General features: G+C 41.4%; 1 pseudogene; it reads left to right on the top strand.

Moving 5' to 3' along the window:
• Positions 1-9,854: 9,854 nt before the first annotated feature.
• On the top strand, positions 9,855-10,571 carry LOC109385700 (60S ribosomal protein L7 pseudogene; annotated as a pseudogene).
• The last annotated feature ends 1,062 nt before the right edge of the window (positions 10,572-11,633 follow it).

Genomic DNA, 11,633 nt, shown 5'->3' with positions numbered 1-11,633 from the left:
CTCTAACCATATGCAACTGTTGTGAATACAACATTAATTCGTCAGCTCCTCCAGAACCATGTATTGGAACACAAAGAAAAATAAGAATGCTTGGCACTATTGGGAAATACTTTACTATGGAAGAATCTATTGGTTTTTCGCTGTCTGAGAAGGATTTAAGAAGTTAAAAAATTTATCTTTTTTTCCTAACCTAAGTACTTTTACTACTCAAAACTGTCCTGAACTCCAAAAAGATATTAGTCTCCAATGTCTGCAGTAGAACTACCCACATGTCTTCATGGCATTTGACACAGTTGCCTTCAGCTTTGAGGACACATATAGGGCAAGCCATGTGAAGAAGTATTCCCTGTCACCTGTTGAACAGGAGCAGATGTTTAGGGTTAGATGTTGTGCTGTGTCAATGCTGATGGTAGGATCCCAAGTGGCAGACATGCTCTCTAGTGTGTGTGTGTGTGTGTGTGTGTGTGTGTGTGTGTGTGACATGCAGGGATTGTGGTATGCAGCGCAAGTCTAAAGCATTAAGCCCAGGGCAGAGTTGCTTCTTATCTGGATCTAAGAGTAGTACTGCTCAAGTGTACCCTGGCAGTGTGGGAGAATTACAATGAAAAATAGGAACCTATGGATAAATTTTTCCTTTTCTTCACCTTCCTTCCCCAAGATGAGGCTGAGGTGACATTTATGTGGGTTTTCAGGGGCGCGACCTCCTGGCTTCGAGCTATCAGTTGTACTCACTGGTGGCCAGCCTGAGAAATCCTCTTCACCTTGGTTCCTTCTCCTTCCCTGCTTCATTGCCCTGCAGCCTCGCTCCTGCTTCCTGGGTCTGCGTTTCTTGGTAAAGTGCCCACACATAAGCACTTGGCTTCAGGTCCTTTCTTTCTGGGCTATGACACTGTCAGTACCACTAACTCGAAAACCATACATGGAGAGTATTTCTATTCTGGTAAAGAGTGAGACTAGCTCTCTAAGGCAGGGCCAGGCTAGGGTGAGGCAAGAGAGGTTCCTAGGTGCAACATTTCAGGGGGCATTCACTCCCAGGGTCGCTCAAGTGTGGGCTGGCCTGAACTAGGAGTGTCTCCTTGAATTCTGTTCCCTAGGAGCCTCGCTTTCTTATACTTGTCTGGCCTTCCTGTTGGAGGTTAGAGGGGGATCAATCACTTCTGCACTTGGAGTTGCAATCAGTTGGACATAGATACAAGAAATCAGTAAAGCAGAAGCTTTAATATTATCCAGGCAGCACCCAACAACTCCAAAATATAGGATTTTTACTAAATTCTGTTGGAGGATATGGAACTTGCACTGTAATTTTCCTCAAACCCACATAACTGATGTTTTTTCTGAGTGGTTCTGTGTAAGTAGACAAACAAGTTCATTATTTTTCAGCAAAAATGATGTTTCTATCATTAGATTTCAGGAGCAGAGAACTGAGTTAAACCTTCTAAGTGTGTGGCACACCATTACTGTTGATTACAGGATGTCTTTTAGACATAATTATTTAGCCTTCTTTTGAATGCCATTTTTAGAAAGCTCCTTATTTTTCAGTTTTATGCTGTCTCTTCTAATTAATAAAGTAATTTCTTTTAATTATAGAAAATTTACGAAGTTTTGTAAAATATAAAAATGCCAGTAACCCCACACCCAAGGGCACCACTGTTAACATTTTGATAATTCCTTCTGGACCTTTCTCTGTGCATTTTCAATTTTAAAATATATTATGTATATACTTTATAATTTTATATCATGCTCTTTTACTCAAGATTATATCATGATCATTTTGCAATTCCATTAAAAACTTTTAGTACAATTTTAAGATGGAAATAGCAATTTGATTTTGGTAACAAAAGTTATAACATGCTTATTGTAAAAAATGTTGCTAGCATAGAAAAATATAAAGAATAAAGTAAAAATCACCTGTCATTCCATGTCCTAAATATGCACTGCTAACACATTAGTGATAGATTATATGCAAAAGTTGCCACAATTATTTTCTTTCCTGTATCCACTTTGCAGTGTGACTTGGCAGCTCCTCATATAAAGAGGTAGAGTCTATTTGTCTTCCTCTTGATTCTGAGCTGGCCTTTTGATTTACTTTGGTTAAGAGAATGTGGCAGAAGTAACATGCCAACTTTCAGCTTAGGATTCAGTCTTGCTCTCAAAACCCTGGGAGGTACATGTGTCAAACCCAAGCTAGTTTCCTTGGGAAAGAGAGACCAGGAAGAGCAGAGATGATTGTCCAGCTGAGGCAATCCTGGATCAGCCAGTTTCCCGCTACTAGGCTGCTGACCAGATACATGAGGGAGCCCAAGAGCAGAACTGCTCCACTGAACCCAACCCAAATTGTTGCCCTGCAAAATCATGAACTAAAGAAATGATTGTTGGGCCGGCCGAGTGGCGCGTTGGTTAAGAGCTGGCTTGGGACACCAGCTCTGAGCAGCAGGGCCCTGGTTCGGATCCCACATGAGGGCCAGTGACGCTGCGCCCTCTACAGCTAAGATGGTGAACAATAGCTCGACCTGGAGCTGGGCTGCTGTGAGTTGCCGGCGACGGCATAGGCTGCAGCCCTTGCTGCAGGGGGCTGCCATAAGCTACCGTGTGTAGCCAGCAGCCAGTATGAGTGGCCAGCAGCCGCCGTGAGCGGCCGTCCAGAGGCTGGCGGCCAATCTGCCTCACCCAAGAAGAGCACAATGATAATACCAAGATGGGCCAGTGAAGCGACGTCCTCCACAACTAGACTGAAGAACAAAAGGACAACAACTTGTCTGTTCCCTTTCCCTGATTCCCCAATGCTGTTCCCCTCCCCCAATTCCCCAATAAAATTTTTTTTAAAGATTTTTATTGGGGAATTGGGGGGATGGGAACAGTGATGGGGAATCAAGGGAAGGGGAACAGACAAGTTGCTGTCGTTTTGTTCTTCAGTCTAATTGTGGAGGACGTTGCTTCACTGGCCCAAGTTGGCACCATCATTGCGCTCTTCACGGGCGAGGCAGATCAGTCTCCAGCTTCTGGACGGCCGCTCACGGCGGCTACTGGCTGCTCACGCTGGCTGCTGGCTACACACAGTAGCCCATGGCAACCCACTGCAGCCTACACCATCGCTGGCGACTCACAGCAGCCCAGCTCCAGGTTGAGCTGTTCTTCAGCATCTTAGCTGTAGAGGGCAGTGTCACTGGCCCTCATATGTGGGATCCGAACGGGAGCCCTCTGGCGTCCCAAGCCAGTTCTTAACCATCGCGCCACTTGGCTGGCCCCCCAATAAAATCTTTTTTTAAAAAAGAAATGATTGTTGTTTTAAGCCACTGAGTTTTAAGGTGGTTTGTTATGCAGCAAATATTAACAATACAATTTTTCCAGATTTCTTTTTTAGGATTCACACACATACAAGGTCTGACAATTAAGTTCGAGAACTTGTTGCAATGATGTTGCTAACCTTTTTTGATATCAGAGGGATTATTCATTATGAGTTTATACCAACTGGACAAACAGTTAACCAATATTACTATTTTGAAGTGCTGAAAAGGCTGCGTGAAAAAGTTAGACGACCTGAACTTTTTGCCAACAATTCATGGCTCTTGCCTCAGGACAATGCACCAATTCACACAGCACTGTCTGTGAGGAAGTTTTTAGCCAGTAAACAAATAACTGTATTAGAACATCCTCCCTGGTCACCTGATCTGGCCTCTAATGACATCTTTCTTTACCCAAAGATAGAGGAAATATAGAAAGGAAGACATTTCAATGACATTCAGGACATCAAGTATAATACGAAGACAGCTCTGATGGCCATTCCAGAAAAACAGTTCTAAAATTGCTTTGAAGGGTGGACTAGGCACTGGCAATGGTGCCCAGCCTCCCAAGGGGAGTACTTCGAAGGCGATCATAGTGATATTCAGCAATGAGGTATGTAGCACTTTTTCTAGGATGAGTTCGTGAACTTAATTGTCTGACCTCATATACTTTTTAAAAACCAAACTAGGATTTTGCTCTATGTATTATTTTGTAACCTGTGTATTTTTTTATTTAATAATATAGCATATGTTAAATAAGTATATTTCTGTGCTAAATAAATGCTGATATCATTATGTTTATTATTAATGTTAATATTATGCTATGTCAATACTCTATTTAAGTAATTCCCTGTTGGTGGACACATTTTTCTATTATAAAAAGCCTCCATTAACATCCTGTATTTACATCTTTGCAAATTTGTACTATTATTTTTTTGGATTTAATTTTTTAGAAATAAAATTTTTGGATAAAAAAATGTGCGTATTTAAGGATATTAATACATGTTGCTAAACTGCCCTCAGGAAAGGTGATGCCACATTGACAATTCTTTATTGTCTCCATTATCAGTTTTAATTCCATAATTTCAGACTTTATCTCACTCACCTCCTTTTCCTTTCATTCCATAGTCTTTCCATCTCAGCCCATCCTATGCTTTTCTGAATCTGTTTCAAAGAGGTCAGTTACTTTGCATTCTTCTGAGGAGGTAAAACTTTCCAAACTTTTTTTCTTCTGATTCCTGTAGGACAGCTTTACAGGGGCCTGCAAATTATTTGCAGTCTGGGGATGATGTCCCTTCTCTTGTTCTTGGTATTTTTTCACAGGCTCCATTTTATTATTTGTAGTTTACTCATATTCTTTTACTTATTTATTTTTTTAGACTTAATTTTTTTTGTGTAAAAGATTTTATTGGGAATTGGGGGAAGGGGTACAGACAAGTTGCTGTCCTTTAGTTCTTCAGTCTAGTTGTGGAGGATGTCACTTCATTGGCCCATGTCGGCATTGTGATCATTGCGCTCTTCCCAGCTGAGGCAGATCAGTTGCTGGCCTCTGGACGGCCGCTCACAGCAGCTCTTGGCAGCTCACGCTGGCTGCCTGCCACTCAGGGTAGCTTATGGCAGCCCACTGCAGCAGAGGCTGCAGCCTACACCGTCGCCAGCAACTCACGGCAGCCCAGCTCCAGGTTGAGCTGTTGTTGTTCACCATCTTAGCTGTAGAGGGCAGTGTCACTGGCCCTCATGTGGGATCTGAACCGGGACCCTGCTGCTCAGAGCTGGCATCCCAAGCCAGCTCTTAACCAACGTGCCACTCGGCCGGCCCTGTAGTTTACTCATATTCCATGTATCCTCTGGAGAAGCAAGATCTGTCAGAGATCTCACTTGGGTTTGCCTTTGGCCCTCAGTGATGTTCTCTCTTCATGTGGGTGCTGGTAGGATCTAGTATTTGGATCTACAGAGAATGGCTGGCATGTACACACTGCTCCTGGTCCAATTCAATAGACTTTCATCAGACATCTCTGCTGGGACATGATGGGGCCTTCCTTTTCTATTTGTTGACCCTCTCACACTCTGGACAGATGTGGTTAATTAAAGGATACAATCCCTAGCATGCACATCTCAAGGGTTCTTGCTTTCTTTGCCCCATATCTCTAGGACTCTGCTTTGAGGGGCAGCCACATCACAACTTAGTTGAGTGCTTTGTATCTAACGGCTCTCTTTTTACTAATTAGATCATCATGTAAAGACATTTGCATTAAAAAAAGACAGAAATGACACACCTCTGTCTGTTTATGGATGGGCCTCAGATTCTAATAGGCACTTGTGTTACCATGGTTTGGTGTTTCATTTGTGTTTTCACTGTAGCTTCTTTCAGAATTCTAAGTACTTGGCCAGCGTAACCTGCAGTCCTCAAAACAACCTCACAAGGCGAGTAGGAGTCAGATGTTCTTGTCCTTAAACTTTAGGGGGAAAAAGCAGCACAGAGGGACAAGGAGATTCATCTTCTCAGTTGGTGGGCATCTGTGGTTCCCTTGCTTTCCCTCCAGTGAGTCTTCCCATGGCATTCTGCTGCCAACCTGCCCATCCCCTGAAGTTAGTTGGGCTTCAGTGGAAGATCAATATGCATGAGTCATTCAAACACTTGAATTGCCTTGCTGCTCCTTATTAAGTTCCCTTAACACAGACTGTCCTGCTGAGCATTTGAGGTGTGGTGCTCAATGAAACTGCATGCCACCCCACCTGCTTCCAAAGCCCTGTGTCATGTGTTTACCTGTCAGATTCTATAAGTCTTAATCTACTTCATCCTCAATAACAGCTCAGTCAGTATGAAGTGCTCCTAATAATAGCAGCAGCACAGAAACATGCACAATACCTGTCATCCTGAAGGTGTTTTCCTGCACAGGTGTTTCTGTGTCTGTCTGGCCGTCTCTTTAACCATGCATCTGGAGGTAGATGGAAATATTTGGTAACCAGGAAGTCATGGGGCTATATGCTATTCAGTAGAGAGTGTAACTAGGTCCAGCCAGCCACATTAGATGTGTCACCTGCCATGAACTTGCATTCCTAGGAGAATGGAAACCAGCATTTACTAAGCATATTTTAAGAATCTTTTGGTTCCTGTGGAATGTAGAACTATAATGGGTTCAGCAGGTGCAGAAGAGAGCCAGCTGTGAAAGGGTTAGTAGGTCAGGTAGCCTAAGGACTAATATTAGAAACTCAGAAAGTGGTTATTCGTTGGACTTACAGAAATGGCAGCTGGTAGAGAAGAGAGGGAGAGTGAGAGAGAAACAGAGAGAGACAGAGGGAGAGAGAATAATATTGCTCCTGTTTCAGAAATGGGGGAATTAAATTATTGATTGGAGAGATCATGAGACTGGTGGGTTCCCATAGGGTGAGAAGAGTAAACAAGACTATTCACTGGCAAATGAAAACAAGGCTAAATGGATATGGGATCCAGGAGGACTGTGAGTTATTTAGCCCTCCTCCTCATTCGGCAGATGAGATGTGGTCCTTTGCCCAGCGCCACAATGCAAGTATGAAGAGCTGAGATAGAAGTAATGGAGACTGGAGAAGAAAGATGATGACAGTGAGAGAGGAGAAGAGAATCTGTGATGGACTAGTTGCTTCAAGTTCCTGAAACAAATATACCTAACATATACAAAATAGATAACCATAAACACATATAAACATCTGTGACTCTTCCAGGAGAAAATCCTGATTCCATGATTTCACTCCATGAATAAATCCACCTTGTCATTTTTTTTTTCTTGATAAATGAAATTTTATTCATGGACTCAAGTCTATTTAGAAACCTTTTTTTTTGTTTTACAACCCCATTGGTTTGAAGACATATAAAACCTGTTTTCTACAGAATCACCTCAATTATGATCTCCATGCTGTGACAATTCAGTTTCTAGTCAACCATAGACAGAGGAATAATCTTATGAGAATGAGCCTAAAGGTAGAAAAGCACTGTAACTTTTAATATACAAGTCATACTTCTGGAGGGGAATATACTTAGTATCAAAAAAATTGCAGTGGGTAGGGCAGTTTCGGGTTTCACTTCCTTCTTCAGCCATAATTTTAGAGGAGTGCCATGCTAAGCCATAAAACCAGAATTACACACTAAATTGCACTCACAGGCTTGGGTATGATTTCAGGGGTTCTGGAGTGACTCAATATTTTCATTGACCTTAAGTGACTAAATTGTGTATTCATTTTTTTCTCTCCAAGTTTATATTATGGAAATTTTCAAGCATTCAGTAAAGTTGAAAGCATAGTTTAATGAGCACCCATATACCTTCTTCTTAGATTCAACAATGGTTAATTTTTGCCATATTTGCTTTTTATTTCTCTGAACATTATATATATTTATAACCTTTGAAAGTAAGTTGTAGATAATCATCACATTTCACTCCTAAATATTTCACCAAGCATAACACTTGTCATGCCATCAGAAAGTGAGCATTCTTTTTGTTTTTTAATTTTATTGGGAAACAGTGTGTTTTTCCAGGACCCATCAGCTCTAAGTCAAGTAGTTCTTTCAATCTAGTTGTGGAGGGCGCAACTCAGTGGCCCATGTGGGGATCGAATGGTCAACCTTGGTGTTATGAGCACTGTGCTCTAAACAATTGAGCTAACCAGCCACCCAAGAAAGTGAGAATTCTTGAATAGTGAAGTCTTGTTTAAAAAAGGATGGGCAAGATGAATTGTCAGCATAATTTTTGGGAATGGAGGTTTCTAGCATTTAGCTAATTCTCACTTTGATTCTCTTATAGATACATGGTGCCATTTTACATAGCATGCATAATACATTTTGTCTTGGTCGTTCTTGTTTCAATAATTTCAAAAGAGACAAAGCAAATCCACTTTAATGCTACACTTTCATGTCCATTTTCTTCATTGTTTACTTCAAAAACACATCTTTATTATGATGTCCTCTTGTACACATTAGAAGATCGGACTTGCTTTTTTCCTCCCAGCATACTAAGTACTAGAGTTATTTTGTGATATGTATTTGACACTATTAGGAGAGAGTTAAGACCTTTATTATTTTACCTGTGACTTGAATCATAATAAAATGCTCACTTTTCAAGGTGAGAGGTGTTAAACATCACAATTAACACTTGCTGATGTTTACAATGCATTACTGTGGCACATTACAGTAATGGTTATCTTCTCCAGAAAAATAATTATATTGCTTTAATGCACTCATAATATCTGCAATTTTTATCTGCTGTTTTATTCCCAGCCCATCTTGTACACAAACACAGAGCTTAGCACCAGTTAATCAATGGCTAGATTATAGAAGAGAGAAATAATTCATTAGGAAGTTACAGATGTCCTGCCTTTGTTTCAGAACACAACAGAGAATTTAATTCAGAGTTCTAAGTAGTTCTAAAAAAAATTTGACAGACGGGATATGAATGTAATGGACCAGTTACAGAGCAGCACTCTCTAATATGTCAAACCCCTCTCTGGCACTTCGCTTTTTTCCCCGCCAGCCCCTATTTCTCACTAGCCCCTATTCCTCACCACAGGTCAACATGTGGTGCCCATGGCAAATCCTCAACAATAATGGTCTAAGGTCAGACAAAAGCCATTGTAATTGGACAATAATGGTATATAAAACAGTAGAAGCCAGCTGTTTTAGGTAAAAAGTGGTTTGGCTACATATCAAATACCCAGGAACCTGGCTCTGCATTGTGTGTCTTGACACAATTTAGGTAGACATTGTGGTTCAGTGGTTCTCAAAGTTCAGGATACCTGAGGATGACTGGGTGCCTGTCAAAATGCTGATTCCTTGGTCCCTATCCTAGACGTTTTTATTTGGTAGATCTGGAGTGGGGCCCAGGAATCCTCATTCTATTTAGTTCCCCATGTGATTCCGGAGCAGGCTGAGGTGGAACATGCTTGGACCTACACTGTTTCCAGCACCTCAGATGCAGGGTGGGTCACTGCTCAGCCTGATCCAGTATGTGTGAGCTGGTTTCATGCTGTCTTTGCTGGCCGACCAGTGCTAATGGTCTCTTTCCCATCCAAGATCAGTCACTGATCAGAAGGAACAAGGGACCCGTATCCTGCAACTAAGAACTATTTTGTGGGTTGACTCTGAAAAGGATACTTTTTTCCCCTGTCAGCCCTGAAACAAACTTATATGACAGGATACCTGCCTAGTAGTATTTAAACAAAGCTGGTGTGTGGAGGGGAAGTGGGGAGAATGGGAAGAGGGGGGGAGTGTGGGGGGGAAGTGGGTGGAGGGAGCAGGGCATGTGCATACACAGCTGTTGGACCCAAGATTCATCTTTCATGGCCCTACATTACACTTCTGATATAGTTCTTCTATAATGGGGCATATGACTTCATAAAAATCACCATGCTGTGCACAATAATGCAATAAGAACCGCAGAGCTTATGGGAAAAGATAAGATTAGGGAGACAACACTCCAAACTTCATCAGCGACACATTCAAAAAATATATAGGAACCTAATAAAAATGCTAGCACCGTTTTATACATGTTAAATGGTTAAGAAATTCATAAGTAGCTCCGCCCCCCCCCCACCCCGGCTGAAACTATGCCAGGTATAGAAGAGAAGAAAAAGGTTCACACTGTCCCAGAAACCATTAAGAAAAAGCAAAGGAATTTTGCACAGCTACAGTGAGGATCAAGCACCTGAGAAAGAAGTTTGCACAGAAGATGCTTCAAAAGGCAAAGAGGACGCTTATCTGTGAAAAAGCTTAACACCATAATAAGGAAAACAGGTAAATGTGCAGAAGTGAGAATCGAATGAATGGCGAGGGTGGCATGAAAAGCAGGCGACTTCTATGTAACTGTGGAACTCAAATGGAATTTATCTTCAGGATCAGAGGTGTCAACAGTGGAACCCAAAGGTGTTGCATCTCCTTTCTCTGTCAGCATTTCTAGGGAACCTTTGTTAAAACTCCACAAGGCTTCAGTTAATATGCAGAGAATTGTGGAGCCATATACTACATGGGGGTACCCAAACCTGAAATCAGTAAATGAATTGATCCAAAAGGGCGGTTTTGGCCAAATCAACAAGAAGCTAATTGCCCTGCCAGATAACTCTTTGATTGTTGGATCTTTTGGTAAATATGTCTGCATGGAGGATCTGATTCATGAGAGCTACAATGTTAAAAAAATGCTTCAAAGAAACAAACAACTTCCTGTGGTCCTTCAAATTACCTTCTCCACACAGTGGAATGAAAAGACCTGGCATTTTGTAGTAGATGGAGATGTTGGCAACAAGGAAGACAAGATCAACAGGCTTTAGTTAGAAGGATGAAATAAAGACATTATTTTTATAATCTGGTCACTTAATAAACAGCTTTCAAGTTGAAAAAGAAATTCATAACTAATACAACAAATGTGACAGTTTACCCTAAAAAGACTTCAAATTTGTTTGAAAAAGTGCACATTGGGAAGGTTGTAGCTTATGATTCATCATAAAGTGGTAGGAACGTAAGTTATCTAAAATCAGAGAGAAAATTTTAACACCACATGTAGAAGGCCATGACTCATAACATAGGTATGAACTAGCTGGTCAATATCTGAGGGAAGTGTGGGTGTGTGTGTACGTCAATGCCCATTTTGTGTATTCCTAGGCTGCTCAGTTCAGCTGGGAGCATTTTTCTGCTTTCATCGAGCGTTTCTTGCTTATCAGATCTCACATAGGCAAAGGCATATTTGCGTTATATTGTTTCTTAATATAACCGCATTGGAACAAATCTGTTTTCAAGACAAACATTATAGCAGAACTGACTGTACCTGTAAGGAATTCACCTCAAAGCAATGGTTTCAAGTTGCCTAGACTCTGAGGGTAGCCAGGCAGGCATTGCTGCCCTGCAAGTATTGTTTGTGTAAGAGGGTTTGGGGACTGAAAATATGAAGGTAGGGATAATGTTCCCTTCTATGTTCTGGGCCATCTGCAAGGCCACGAAGGAGCTCAGTGTCCCATAGGTATTATCTTATTCCATATTTTTATAGATTAACAATTACCCAAGGGTTTGGGATAGCCAGATATAAAACACACACACACACACACACACACACACACACACACACACACACACACACACACACACACAAACCAGCATTAGAGTAAGCCTCAGAGGACTCACATTTTGTTCTTAGCTCTGCAAGCTGTGTGACCTAAGGGAAGTCCCTTTATTTTTCTTGTATTCATCTCGTGTAAGATAAAGAAACTGGACTGTATTTTGTCTGAGATTTCCCCCTCCCCCCAATATCTTGTGACCCTAAGGCCTTCTATGCTGATTAAAAGCAGAGAAAATGAACACTTTTGACCTCTTTAAAACTCTCACATGGCTCAGCAATA

Source organism: Hipposideros armiger, unplaced genomic scaffold (genome assembly GCF_001890085.2).
Source record: "Hipposideros armiger isolate ML-2016 unplaced genomic scaffold, ASM189008v1 scaffold_122, whole genome shotgun sequence".
Taxonomy (NCBI): Eukaryota; Metazoa; Chordata; class Mammalia; order Chiroptera; family Hipposideridae; genus Hipposideros; species Hipposideros armiger.
This window is presented reverse-complemented; position numbering and strand designations above follow the sequence as displayed.